The sequence below is a fragment of the Macrobrachium nipponense genome, chromosome 3 (assembly GCF_015104395.2).
Source record: "Macrobrachium nipponense isolate FS-2020 chromosome 3, ASM1510439v2, whole genome shotgun sequence".
Lineage (NCBI taxonomy): Eukaryota > Metazoa > Arthropoda > Malacostraca > Decapoda > Palaemonidae > Macrobrachium > Macrobrachium nipponense.
Window position 1 is genome coordinate 10602364 of NC_087202.1, and position 15430 is coordinate 10617793.

Here is a 15430-nt window from a genome sequence, read left to right on the forward strand (position 1 = left end):
ATAAAAAAAGAAACTGCTTTTAAAGCCAGTGATACAAATCCAGGGGAGATCTTTCCTTAGCAACTTTCAGGTGGAAAGTTCAAACTTTGGTCATCCCCGATATCTGGGAAGACAAGCTGACGGAAGGTAGTTGCTATAGTTGGTTTGGAATTTTGCACTCCCCTAATTGCGCCCCGACACGGGACTTCTTCGGCCCAAGTTTTGGGAGCGAAGATGGGACGGAAGTGAAGAAGGTGTTCCTGGCTGGGCTGAGAGGGAGAGAGAAAGAGAGGTGGAATAGTTGGAGGAGAGGGGGAGAGAGAGAGAGAAAGAGAGAGAGGTGGAATAGTAGGAGAGAGGGAGATCTAGGTGGAATAATAGTAGGAGAGAGAGAGAGAGAGAGAGATGTTGAATAGTTGGAGGAGAAGGGTAGAGAGAGAGAGAGAGAGAAATTGAATAGTTGGAGGAGAAGGATTAAGAGAGAGAGAGAGAGAGAGAGAGAGAGAGAGAGAGAGAGAGAGAGGTGGAATAGTAGGAGGAGAAGGGTGGCGAGAGAGAGAGGGGTGAGAGGGAGGTGGAATAGTAGGAGAGAGAGAAAGATAAAGAAAGATTGATTAGTTGGAGGAGAAAGGTAAAAAGAGAGAGAGAGAGAGATGGAATAGGAGGAGGAGGAGGAGGAGGAGAGAGAGAGAAATACAGAGAGAGAGATGGAATAGGAGGAGGAGGAGGAGAGGAGAGAGAGAGAGAGAGAGAGAGAGAGAGAGAGAGAGAGAGAGAGAGAGTGAAAAGAATTTTACCATTAACGGTGATTTTGCATCTAAAAATTTTACCAGAAAAATTCGCTACTTTTATGATACATTTATATTAATGGCTAATACTGACTCTTAAACCATGATCATTTAGTAGTCATTAACCGCATAATTATAGGAATTACCCTTCCTCTCATATTGTTTTTGTTTATTTTTTGCATATATAACAGTTGGATCAATAGATTTACCGAATAATTATATGAGTTAAATCATAATTACGAAATATTTAAGCAGAGATTAAAAAAATAATGTTGGAATTAATCATCGCAGTCGACTTTTTAGTTTACTCTACCGAAAAAATTGCGATATGTCATAGCTTTTCAAAAACTGAGACAGTTTGGCTGGAAAAAACTTAAAAAAACTTAAGAAATATAGAACACGCCAGTTAGTCGGAACAGAGACGTAATTGCTACCGAGAATTGACATTAAGTTAAAGAGATATTTCCAAAATGCTTTGTGATGTAGTATAGTATCGCTCTCTCTCTCTCTCTCTCTCTCTCTCTCTCTCTCTCTCTCTCTCTCTCTCTCTCAACCAGAGGTCATTTTGTGAATATTTATTTTCTCAAAGGTTGTCTTGAAGTTTATTCATCTTGAGATTATGATATATGCGAATGTTTATATATGTGTATATATATGCATAAATATGTATATATAATGTATTTCTGTGTATACGTGTGTATATATACATAGTTTTTAAAGTATGTAATTGTAATCTTCATAGAAAAGTATACACAAATATATATATATATATATATATATATATATATATATATATATATATATAATATATATACATATATATATATATATATATATATATATATATATATATATATATTATATATATATATTTATACAATGAAGAAATCTATGAAATTAAGAGTTTTCCAAAATTTGCCACTTATATCTATGTCAAAACTTGGGGATAATTGATGCTCTGTTAATTATACAAACTCGCTCCTTATTGCTGGCTAAATATGCCGCATATCTGTGGCATATTCAGCCAGTAATATGAAGCATTTGGTTATAATTAATCATAAGTGCATGATTTACTGGGTGGCGTCGCTACCTCTCATTTCAATGCTAAGCTTGTGTTTTCATAATAGCATGGATGCTCTGTCGAATTAACATATTATGAAAGATTCCCGGTATAGCTGTGTCATTAGGCAGGTTAATTTTTAAATGCAGTTTTGTGGTTATTTTCCAAAAGGAAAGTATTGGTCCGTATGGTGAAGTTGGCACATATGGTGATAGTTTATCATTTTTATTTATAAATGGTCGTATGCATAGATGAATAAAAAAAAATTTGGTGTTTTTGGACAACCATTACTAAAACGTAAATTTTTAGTTTTACTGGAATAGGTAAACCTCAGCATTTATCTAGAGAGCTGCTTTTATTTGTTGTCCAATATCTAATTGGAAAAGTCAGTATAAATACATATGCATATACTATATATGTATATAAATTCTTCTGTTAAAACAGGATACGTCTCAAGTTTAAAAGGCCCTATTTAAACACCCTTGTTTACAAACTAAGGACTATATTTCGGTGGGCTGACTCCCACCCTTACCAAGTAATGAATGCTTGATATGGGTGGAAGTTAGTCCACCGAAATATAGTCCTTAGCTCTAAACCACACACACACACACACAAATATATATTATATATATTATATACTATTTATTGATATATATTAATATATATATAGATATATATAATATTATATATTAATAGTATATATATATATATTATATAATATTATATATATATATTAGATATATATATTATATTATATTATATATATATATATATGTATATCTATATATATATATATATTATATATATATATATATATATATATATATATATATATATAATATATATAATAGATATATATATTATATATAAGTATGTATATATATATATATATATATATATATATATATATATATATATATATATATATATATTGCGCATTCTGAACTTGTCCTGTAATTATCTTCCTTTCAGCAGCTTAATCATGAATCAGCTGTCAGAGGCTCATTTATTATTATTGTCAGGCACAGAAAAATCATTAAAGAAATGAGAAGAGTAGAGTGTAATATACAATTTTTAGCTGTCCCACTTCAACCTGGCCAGTCCAGATAGTTGTCTGTGACGCAAACTATTATAATATCATCGCTAAAACACTCACACAGACACATTGAAATGTGTGAGGTGTTCCTTTCCAAGTTATCTGATTCGGAAACATATTGTGGTCGCGTCTTCCATCGCCCCCGTAGCCAGGTCCTACCAGTCATGATTAGATTTCCAAAGTTATATCTCCATCCAGAGATGGCTGGGTGTGTGTGGAGAGGGGGGGGGGGGGGGGGGGGGGGGGGGGGGGGGGGGGGGGGTTGGGGGGGGGGGAGTAGGGTTCCTTTCCTTCCTTCTCCGCGACGTTGGCTTCCATCGCGGGCAACAAACTTGTGATGTAATTCCGGCTAAGTCGGGAAACAACGTAATCGTATTTTGGAAGTGCGAATGTTGCTTTGTTTTCCCTCTGGTGTGACGTCACAGCCTCATTCAGCCGAGTATGATGACGCAACTGTTGAGCATCTCATGATGTGATGTGATGCGTCGCGTAAACAGAGGTGAATTTGCTGGCTAGGTTTTCGATTTGAAGTGTTAAGATGCTTACTTATTTTATTTCTCGAGGCGTCTGAGTGACTTACTGTTATATATCTCAATATTTCTCCAACATTTTCTCATAGCCCTCCAACATTTTTTCATTTTCCTCCAATATTTCCTTTACTCCAACGATTTCTAACTTACTTCCAGCGTTTTTTAATTTCCGTCCAATATTCTCTCATTTCCCTCCAACATTTTCTAATTTTTCTCCAACATTTTCTATTTTCTAATTTCCATCCAGGATTTTCTAATTTCCCTCCAACATTTTCTCATTTTCCTCCAACATTACCTCATTCCCTCCAACATTTTCTCATTTTCCTCCAACATTACCTCATTCCCTCCAACATTTTCTCATTTTCCCCCAACATTACCTCATTCCCTCCAACATTCTCTAATTTTTCTCCAACATTTTATATCTTTCCTCCAACATTTTCTAATTTTCCTCCAGCAATTTCTAATTTTACTCCAATATTTTCTCATTTTCCTCCAACATTTTGTATTTTTTCCTCCTCCCACTTTTCTAATTTTCCTCCAGCAATTTCTAATTTTACTCCAATATTTTCTCATTTTCCTCCAACATTTTGTATTTTTCCTCCAACATCTAATTTTTCTTATAAATTTTCTGTCTTTCCTCCAACATTTTCTGATTTTCTTCCAACATTTTCTAATTTTCCTCCAATGCTCCGACCTTTTCTAATTTCTTCCAACATTTGTAAAAGTTCCTCCTACATTTTCTAATTTTCCTCCAAAATTTTCTATCTTTCCTCCAACATTTTGAAATTTTCCTCTAAAATTTTCTCATTTTCCTCCAACATTTTCAATATTTCCTCCAACATTTTCTAATTTCCTTCAACATTTTCAGTATTTCCTCCAACATTTTTAAAATTTCCCCCAACATATTCTTAATCATTTCGTAGTCCCTGTCAGTGTCTTCTGAATCTTCTTTATTTCCTTCTTCATTGTTTTCATATTCATGAAATACGAGGAACTCGTTTTCGTCTATCAAATTCCATTCCAGTCTAAGAAACTCCAGTCTCAGCTTTATTTATTTGTTATGTCTTCTCACTCCTAAAATTCCCTTTATATAGAATCTCTATCTATTCCATTCATTTACGTATTCATGAAGTATGCAAAACAAGCGGTGCCTTCTTTGTATGACCCAAGAGAAATCGACGATTATATCCAGACTAAATCAAAGTTTTCCTTCCATAGACAGAGTGAAAAAGCTTTTTTTTATTTGCACTAACAATTTACTTTCCTAGCACAGTTTTACAAATATTGTGCGTAAAACATCAAGAACGCTAGGATTACCTCTTTCACAAACAACTAGAAAAACAAAATAGTTACACAAAGTACCAATCATATCTATTCTATTCACTGAGGATTAACTTAGTCATCAGGAGAGGAAACTGTCACAGTGTCAGTAAATGGTGTTTATTTATTTATTTTTATTTTTTATTTTTAGTTTATATTTTTATTTTATTTGATTTTATTTGTATGTTTTAGATAGTATTCTCCTTACAAGCTTAAAGGGATGTGGATAATCACTATGGTCAACGAATTCAACTTTCACTTATGTATCGAATATATTTCACAGCATTATAACAACCTGATAGATTCTATTCGAATCTTTTCTCAAGGGTCAAAACCAACATCTCAGTCAACGACTTAAAAAGGATTACATAGTTTGTGAGGAACAAAATTCCTTTTTGATATGTCACATCCAATGACTTAAAGAGGATTAGTCTGTGAGGAATAAAACTCATTTTTAATACGTCACATCCAAAGACATAAAAAGGATTAGTCTGTGAGGAATAAAACTTATTATTAATACGTCACATCTCTTAAAGGAATTAAATCGTTTGCCGTCGTTTACACTGTGAAAACAGTATATCTCGAAAAAAATTTTATTGCGTATTCGTACCATTCCTACAATTCCGAACCTCTAGAGTCGAGTGCCCAGTACCTTTCGAATATGTCCCGCAGTATATCGCTCTCAACTCAGAAGCCAGTGTGGTTTGGTTATCGAATTTGTCACTAGATATTCAGGCGGAATTGGGATGCGTCACGCTGAGTCGTTATCATCATTTCTGAAAGAGATCTAAGGTCTGGGAATTCGGTCTCGAAGTTGTCTCGGTTATTAGGTCTTCCTATGATTCGTTTTACGAAAATATTCAAAGGAAGAATACCTGAAAGTTGTCGGAGGAGAATTAGCAGATGTATTTATTTTATATAAACATTATATAAGACTGAAGCATTAGAAAAAGGCTAAAAAATGGCCATATGAAAAGACCAAATTCAGACAGGTATGATAACCTAACTACCCGTGGATACTGTACCTTTTTTTCTAATTTATATGGCGGATCTGCTCGCTGGATTTTGAAAACGTAGTTTGTTATTATTTTTTGGTCCTTAAGATCATTTCCTGGAATCATATAAGCTGCGAATGTTAGCGGAAATTCATTAACGTTATGTCAACGCGGAGTTTTTGTTCTTCAGTAATAAATATAGCCGTAAAAAACGCTTTAAAAAAAGATTTTAAAATATTGACATTCAGGTAATCGATAAAATATGAAAAAATATTTTTGAAACATTAGAAAAGAAGAGAAATGAAACCTGTTTTTCTGGGCCTCGTATTAGAATGAAAACACAATGAAGGTAAAACAAATAAAGTTCTGATCCGTACGATACACGTCGCTAGAGAAATTAAGGGAAAGACAATGTCCAACGAGGAGAATCTGCACCGGGTCTGAATTCAGGAAGACGGGAGGCGATCCTTCTTAAATGGAAGGGAGATTGGCCTCTCGATGCAGAGTGAGAGAATTCCATTAATGGATCGAACGCCAAGAAATAATTTAGTTGTTGGAGGATCAGAGTCTAGTTTGTTTAAAGTTTCAGAACATGATTCGGGGGTCGTTACTAGATAGTGAACACCCCCCCTCCCCCGCCCCCTACACCAGAAGGGTTGTTAGGGGTTCGTTATTTATGACTAAAATTTCATGGAGTTTTCGGGGGTCGTTATCTGGGACTAATACATTGTGTCCATAAAGTCCCAGTACCATTACAAGTATTTATTGCGCATAATGGTACTGGGACTTTATGGACAACCTGTATTTCTTGAAGGTGAATTATCTTTTATGATATTTGTAGTCATCCCCCAAGGGGCTTGTACTAAACACGCCTGAAAAGTAGATACATATACCAGGTTCGGACACCCTGTGGGTCACTGTCTATTAATGATCCCTTGATTCTCTATGAGAGATGATTCAGTTATGAAATATATTGAACCGTCATTAAAAGGCAGTTCTCGCATGAAGTTATGAACGCATCTTCCTGAATGAAATTAGATATATGTTTAACGTCATGTTTGCAGGGATTTAAAAATAATATTATGCATAGTTTGCAGGGATTTTAAAACGACATTGTGCATAGTTTGCAGGGATTTTAAAACAATATTATGCATAGTTTATAGGGATTTAAAAACAATGTTATGCATAGTTTGCAGGACTTTTGAAACAATATTATGCATAGTTTGCATGGATTTTAAAACAATATTATGCATAGTTTGCACGGATTTTAAAACAATATTATGAATAGTTTGCAGGGATTTCAAAATAATATGATGCATAATCGGCAGGGATTTTAATACGACATTATGCATAGTTTGCAGGGATTTTAAAACAATATTATGAATAGTTTGCAGAGATTTTAAAACGACATTATGCATAGTTTGCAGGGATTTTAAAACAATATTATGCATAGTTTTGCTGTAATTTTAAAACAATATTATGCATAGTTTGTAGGGATTTTAAAACGACATTATGCATAGATTTGCAGGAATTTTAAAACAATATTATGCATAGTTTGCAGGATTTTAAAACAATATTATACCTAGTTTGCAATGATTTTAAAACATCATTATACATAGTTGGCAGGGATTTTAAAACGACATTATGCATAATTTGCAGGGATTTTAAAACAATATTATGCATAGTTTTACAAGAATTTTAAAACAATATTATGCATAGTTTGCAGGGATTTTAAAACAACATTATGCATAGTTTGCAGGGATTTTAAAACAATATTATGCATAGTTTTGCAGTAATTTTAAAACAATATTATGCATAGTTTGTAGGGATTTTAAAACGACATTATGCATAGTATGCAGGGATTTTAAAACAATATTATGCATAGTTTTACAGGAATTTTAAAACAATTTTATGCATAGTTTGTAGGGATTTTAAAACGACATTATGCATAGTTTGCAGGAATTTTAAAGCAATATTATGTATAGTTTGCCGGAATTTTAAAACGATATTACGCATAGTTTGTGGGGATTTTAAAACGATATTATTCTTAGTTTGAAGGGATTTTAAAACAATGTTATGCATAGTTTGCAGGGATATTAAAACAATATTATTTGTAATTTCCAGGGATTTTAAAACAATATTATCTGTAGCTTTCAGGGATTTTAAAACAATATCATGCATAGTTTGCAGGGATTTTAAGATAATATTATGCAAAGGTAATGGATTTTAAAACAATATTATGCACAGTTTGCAGGGATTTTAAAACAATAATGTGCCTAGTTTGCAGGGTCCTTAAAACAATATTATGCATTAGTTTTTGGGGGGGGACACAGGATTTTTAAAACAACATTATGCTTTAGATTTGCATGGGTCCTTAAAACATATTATTATGCATTGTTTGCAGGGATTTTAAAACAACATTATTGCATAGTTTGCAGGGTCCTTAAAACAATTATTATGCATAGTTTGCAGGGTCCTTAAAAGCAAATAAAGTATTATGCATAGTTTGCAGGGTACCTTTTTAAAACAACTTATATGCATAGTTTGCAGGGTCCTTAAAACAATATTATGCATAGTTTGCAGGGATTTTAAAACAACATTATGCATAGTTTGCAGGGTCCTTAAAACAACATTATGCATAGTTTGCAGGGTCCTTAAAACAATATTATGCATAGTTTGCAGGGATTTTAAAACAACATTATGCATAGTTTGCAGGGTCCTTAAAACAATATTATGCATAGTTTGCAGGGATTTTAAAACAACATTATGCATAGTTTGCAGGGATTTTAAAACAATATTATGCAGTTTGCAGGGATTTTAAAACAACATTATGCATAGTTTGCAGGGATTTTGAAACAATATTATGTAGTTTGCAGGGATTTTAAGATAATATTATACATAGTTTGCAGAGATTTTACAACAATATTTGTGCATAGTTTAAAAATTATTATGCATAGTTTGGAGGGATTTTAAAGCAATATTATGCATAATTTGCAGGGATTTTATAACAATATTATGCATAGTTTGCAAGGATTTTATAACAACATTATGCATAGTTTGCAGGGATTTTAAAGCAATATTATGCATAGTTGGCAGGGATTTTAAAACAATATTATGCATAGTTGGCAGGAATTTTAAAACGATATGATGCATACTGATTGAGTTCTCTCTTGAGGCCTGGTTCTCTTTTTAGAAAAATACTCAGTTATATAAATATATGATGACTGGGTTTTTCCAAGATTAGTACGACGTACCTTCTCGTATGAAAGGTTTGGGAGAAAATGGTGTTCGAAAGAGCCATTCATCAAGTAGTGAATTTGTTTTCGTTTTGTATCTGTCAGATTTCCTATTTTAACTAATACTATGGTTAAGAACACGCCATTTCATCAAATAAATTAGAAAGTATGAATAACAATAGGTACTTTTAGCTAGAAACTCTGAATCAAAATAGTAAATAACTTATATGTGGTGTATGTAAACATAAGAGTGCTTTTATAAAATATCAAGTTCATGTTAGCACTAAATATCAATACCTTTTGGGTACTGGAAATCAGAGTGCCTGGAAAATAAACTGGAATACCGGCATATTTACGGATAAAATAAATGCAAATGTGAAATAGAGAGAGAGAGGGGGGGGAGGGAGAGTTTTGGCAGCAAAAGCTCCATCAATTTTTCGAAAATATTTAGATACGAAACACGAAACTGTTTGACTTTCTACTTTGTAAAGTCTAAGTAAAAAAGTAAAAAGGAAAGGTTAAATTCTGCTAGCCCAATTCACCACAGATTTCCCACAAATTTGCAAAGGGATTCTGGTTGCAGATATCATGGCACTGTTGAATCCCAGAACTTGGCTTCTGCCATGCAAATAGAGAGAGAGAGAGAGAGAGCGAGAGAGAGAGAGAGAGAGAGAGAGAGAGAGAGAGAGAGAGAGTTAAATAAGATTAACGAGTATTGTACATTTCAGTTAAAACGGAGAATTTTGATGTAAATATGAGTGCATTCTCTTAGAAAATTACGTGTATATATGTATATGTATTTATATATATATATATATATATATTTATAAATATATATATTATATATATATATATATATATATATATATATATATATATATTATATATAATCTATATATAAATATATATATATATCATATAGATATTATCGATATATATATATAGTTATAGCTAATAATATATAGATATATAGAGATATATAAATATAGATATAATTATATATATATATATATACCATATTATATGATATATATAATAGATATATATCTAGAGTATAGATATATATATAGGATATTATGATAAGTATATATATAGATATAGATATATATATATATATATATTATTCAAAAGGCTTTATATATGTCTCATAATATTGTTTCCTGTGCATATCTACCAAGATATCTGCTTGATGACATGTATGGATCATACGTAATTTTCTAAGCAAAAACACTCATTTTTCCATTACAATTCTCCGTTTTATTTAGATGTACAATACTCGATAACCTTATTCTCTCTCTCTCTCTCTCTCTCTCTCTCTCTCTCTCTCTCTCTCTCTCACTCTCTCTCTCTCTTTCTTTCTTTACATGGATGAAGCCAAGTTCTGTGATTCAGCAGTGCCATGATATCTGCAACCAGAATCCCTTTGCAAATTCATGGGAAATCTGTGGTGGAGACTTGGGCCAGCAGAATATAACCTTTCCTTTTTACTTTTTTTTTTACTGAAACTTTACAAAGTAGGAAGTCAAAGCATTTAATATTCTCGTTAAATATGAGGGATCTTTTTTTCTGCCAAAGCTCTCTCCTCTCTCTCTCTCTCTCTCTCTCTCTCTCTCTCTCTCTCTCTCTCTCTCTCTCTCTCTCTCTCTCTCTCTCTTTCGCAATTATTTTGTACGTAAATGATATTTGTGTGATATGCAGTACTCAAATTTTTTTTAATCTTTAGTGCTAACGTAAACTTTGTAGTTTTAAGAGAAACTTACATAAACCACATGTTAATTATCTTCTATTTTGTCTCGTAGTATCTAGGTAATTCAGTTGTAAAATTGCCTGTATTTATCAAAACGTTTCAATTTATTCAATGAATTGACGTGTTTCTAAGTGTATTATTAAAGGAAATAGGAAATCTGGCAGAGATATGATATGAAACCCAAAAATCACACCACCACCAACAACCCAAACAAAACACACCCCCCACCACCACACCATACCTACACACACACACACACACACACATATATATATATATATATATATATATATATATATATATATATATATATATATATATATATATGACTGGTAAAAATGTCCTGTTACAACAGAAATCCATCTAATAAGGGAGCCTATAAAAAAACCCACATATCTGAAGTATAATATACTTACTTTCTATAATTTGGCGTTTTATGAGTTCCTTTTAGATTATATATATATATATATATATATATATATATATATATATATAATATATAGTATATATATATATATATATATGTATATATATATACGTATATATATCCTGATCAAGTTATTTATCAAAATTGAAGCTTGCATCACTATATTCCATACAAAGCATTGGCCAAACCACATACTAACTGTTTAGTGACCAATATTCCCAATACACTAAAATGGAGGGGAAAACAGTGTCGCAGTGGGAGAGGAAATAGTATGGGTTGGTCTAAACGGAGTCACGAAGGGGACAGACATGAAAAGCTGGTTATCGCTTACTCGGGGAGTAAGCCTACAAACTAATTTTTTTTTTTTTCTGGGGTGGGGGTGTGTGAAAACCCAATGGGAATCATTAAAACTTTCTGAAAAAAGGTGTTTCGCTTCGAGTTAAAGATAGAGTAACTTTAGGATAGGATATTTATGATTTAGTGACTAGGATGAAAATGTAGGAAATAAATAATGTGCATGGTAAACATTACAGAACAATTATTTCTAATAAAGTAGAGCGTATTCATTTTAATTTTCGCTGATGAAACAATGTGCTATATGATCTTAGATTTTAGGACGCGCCCCGAGTAAGCTGGAGGCCGGACCACGCCTTGTTCTTTATGTTAGGCGAATAAAAGTAGCTCTATGAGTTTTATCGAAGCTTTATTTCACTTTAATTAGATTACCCGAATTTTTAAAAAGACTTCTACAACAAAATACAGATATTGCCGTATTTATATGTTTGCTCTCTCTCTCTCTCTCTCGTTTTCAATTCATGAAAAAGGAAAAAAAAATTATTTTCATTGAAATATTTTGTAAGTGATTCTCTCTCTCTCTCTCTCTCTCTCTCTCTCTCTCTCTCTCTCTCTCTCTCTCTCTCTCTCTCAATTCATGGAAAAGGAAAATAAATTTTATTCTTATCGAAATATTTTATCTCTCTCTCTCTCTCTCTCTCTCTCTCTCTCTCTCTCTCTCTCTCTCTCTCTCGTTTTCAATTCATGGAAAAGGAGAAGAAATTATTCTTATTGTAATATTTTTATAGATGATTCTCTCTCTCTCTCTCTCTCTCTCTCTCTCTCTCTCTCTCTCTCTCTGTCGTTTTATATTCATGGAAAAAGAAAGTTTTTTTTAATTCTTATTGGAATATTTTTATATGTGATATCCGGTGGTAACGCCACTGGCAAATAAGCTTATTAACAAATAATCCTTTTTTCCCTCTCACATAATATTAATGGATTCACATCGACAATGCGAAAGCCGATAATAAATTAACATAATTAAAAACAAATCTTGCTAAAAAAAAAAAGGCGAGTGGGTGAAATGGAAAGAAAAAAAGAAACAAGGTGGAAATTGGAATTGGCAATTCCAAAGGTGGCCCTTGGAATAAAGATAGGAATTGTTTTCCGTATTTAGTTCATTTGTCTTCTTGAACACTCAGAAATGTTTGTTTTTCATTTAAAAATTTAGATTTATTCTTAAATTGTTTAAATTAAATTATATGTGGCTTTGTCTGATTATTCTGTGTTTTGAATATTATTTTTAAAAATATTTCGAGATTACTATGATTTGATTGTCCATATGAAGTTCGAGAGAGAGAGAGAGAGAGAGGAGAGAGAGAGAGAGAGATATGAGCGTAGTTTTCAAAAGTATATTCTATATTACTCCGGTATCATATTCACTATTTTATTTCGAGAATCTGTCTCAGCGTCTAAATGTTCCGTACAGACAAAAAAAGAAAAAAAAAAATAATGTGGCCCATAAAACTTCAACCACGGCCCGATGGTGACCTGGCGTGTATCGTCGCCAGACGCACGATTAAGGCTAACCTTAAATAAATTAAAAACTACTGAGGCTAGAGGGCTAAAATTTGGTATGCTTGATGATTTGCCAATTTGCAGCCCTTTAGCCTCAGTAGTCTTTAAAATCTGTTTAATATTCTTACAGTGGCTATTGATCTCTATATGCAAGAGATGCAAGTGAGCCAGTTAAGTTCCAATAGGAGTGCATGCATCCTCTTCATAAACTTTCAGCTCGAGGTAGTCCCTCTGATTTCAAATCTTCATCTGCATCTGACCATTATATTTGCATAGAGGCGAAAAGTTTTAATTCGATATCCCGTCGAAAAAAAAATTAATATATTTTAAACTCAGTTGATCAGCACTGACGATTATATATATATATATATATATATATATATATATATATATATATAATATATACATACATATATGTGTATATATATATATATATATATATATATATATATATATATATATATATATATCTATATATATATATATATATATATATATATATATACATATATACATATATATATATGTATATATATACATATATATATACATATATATGATAAAAGGAGCCCATAAAAACGCCAACATATAGAAAGAAAGTACTATATTTTAGACACTGCTCTCTCTCTCTCTTCTGGTGGCAGTCTCTGAAATATAGTACTTTCTTTTTATATTTTGCCGTTTTTATGGGCTGCTTTTATTAGATGGAATTCTGTTGTAACAGACATTTTTACCTCACACACACACACACACACACACACACACACACATATATATATATATATATATATATATATATATATATATATATATATATATATATATATATAGTATATATGTGTGTGTGTGTGATAATCGTCCTATCACTAGTCGCTTGGAGACATCGAAAATTTCTGCTAGATGAAAATGCCTTGAAACTCTTTACTGTCCTGTTAAAAGTAGTCCTACTAAAGGCTTTTAATACCGTTCGTGAAAGGAAGTTGGTCATGATGCAATTACTTCAGATTTAAGGGGGGGGGTGGGGGGGGGGGGGGGGGGGGGGGGCAGGGAGGGGGGGGGTGGGGGGGGGGGGGGGGGGGGGGGGGGACTCACTGGTTTATTAATCCTTTTCGAGTTTAAAAGTAAAACCTACAAATCTTCACAGCTTACTTAGCATAGTCTGGAAACAGTTTCTAAAGAACCAGTGAAAAAAAAAATTGGTCATGATGCAGTTACTTCATTCTTGATTAGGGGAGGGGGCGGGCTCACCTGTTTCTTAATCCTTTTCCATTTCAAAAGTAAAACGTATAAATCTTCAGCATGGTCTGGAAACAGTTCCTAAAAAAAAACAACGAAAAATAAAAAGAAAAAATAAAGTTTCTGCATTCTCAAGAGACGCCTTCCTGTATTGATCTTGAAGAAGATCCCCGCCCTCATTTTGACTCTTTAGAGGAACTATATAATGCCGCATCGTTTTGACTTTGCTGACGTTGGTAATCCTCGAATTTCCGTTTATGGAAAAGCTTTACAACACTCTCTCTTTTTTAGTGTTTCTTCATTCGTATCTATCTGTTCTTCAAGCAAAAGATCTCCCCTTTTCCCGTTTTTGTTTATCTAGCATTACGGTTAATAAGTGGACTGGAATCCACTGTCGCCTTTTTTATAGTTTGGAACAGGGGTTCCCCAATCAGGGGGTCGGGACCCCAAGGTGGGGTCGGAATGTTCCTTATGTGGGGTCATAAACAGGTCATGGGGTGGGTGGGGTCGCTGAGGTACCCCCAGGGAATGGGTGTACAAAATATCAAAGCATGGAGTACAAGGTATCATGTTAAATTCAATGTTTGGTAGAGTAACAGTTACTATAGTAGATTCACATCAACCGTGCAATTGAGGTCTAGGCCAGTCCCTTACGACGCTCCTGATTGGTTGTTTATAAGCCAATGACAGGGCTGGAAACTCTCAGTCTCTCTCAAGAGTTCACATAACTCCTGAGGGATACTTTTAAAAGACGTATCCTTCAGGAGAGGTGGAACATAGATCCTACCCATGTGAACTCTCGAGAGACTGAGAGTTTTCAGGCCTGTGATTGGCTTATCAACAGTCAATCAGGAGCGTCGTAAGGGACTGGCCTAGGCATCAAATGCACGGTTGACGTGAATCTACTATAGTACTAGTCTCATTGAGAGAAAGAAAAAGTAAATTAAATAATCAATAATAATTGATTTAAGTATATATATATATATATATATATATATATATATATATATATATATATATATATATATATATATATATATATATATTATTTTACTGGTGTTCGCACTAAATAGGTGAAAGTGCTGAATGGGGTCGTACTAAGAAAAGCCTGGTTTAGGATGAAAGTAAAAGTGCATTTTGTATAGGTCGTGACGGTTAGAAA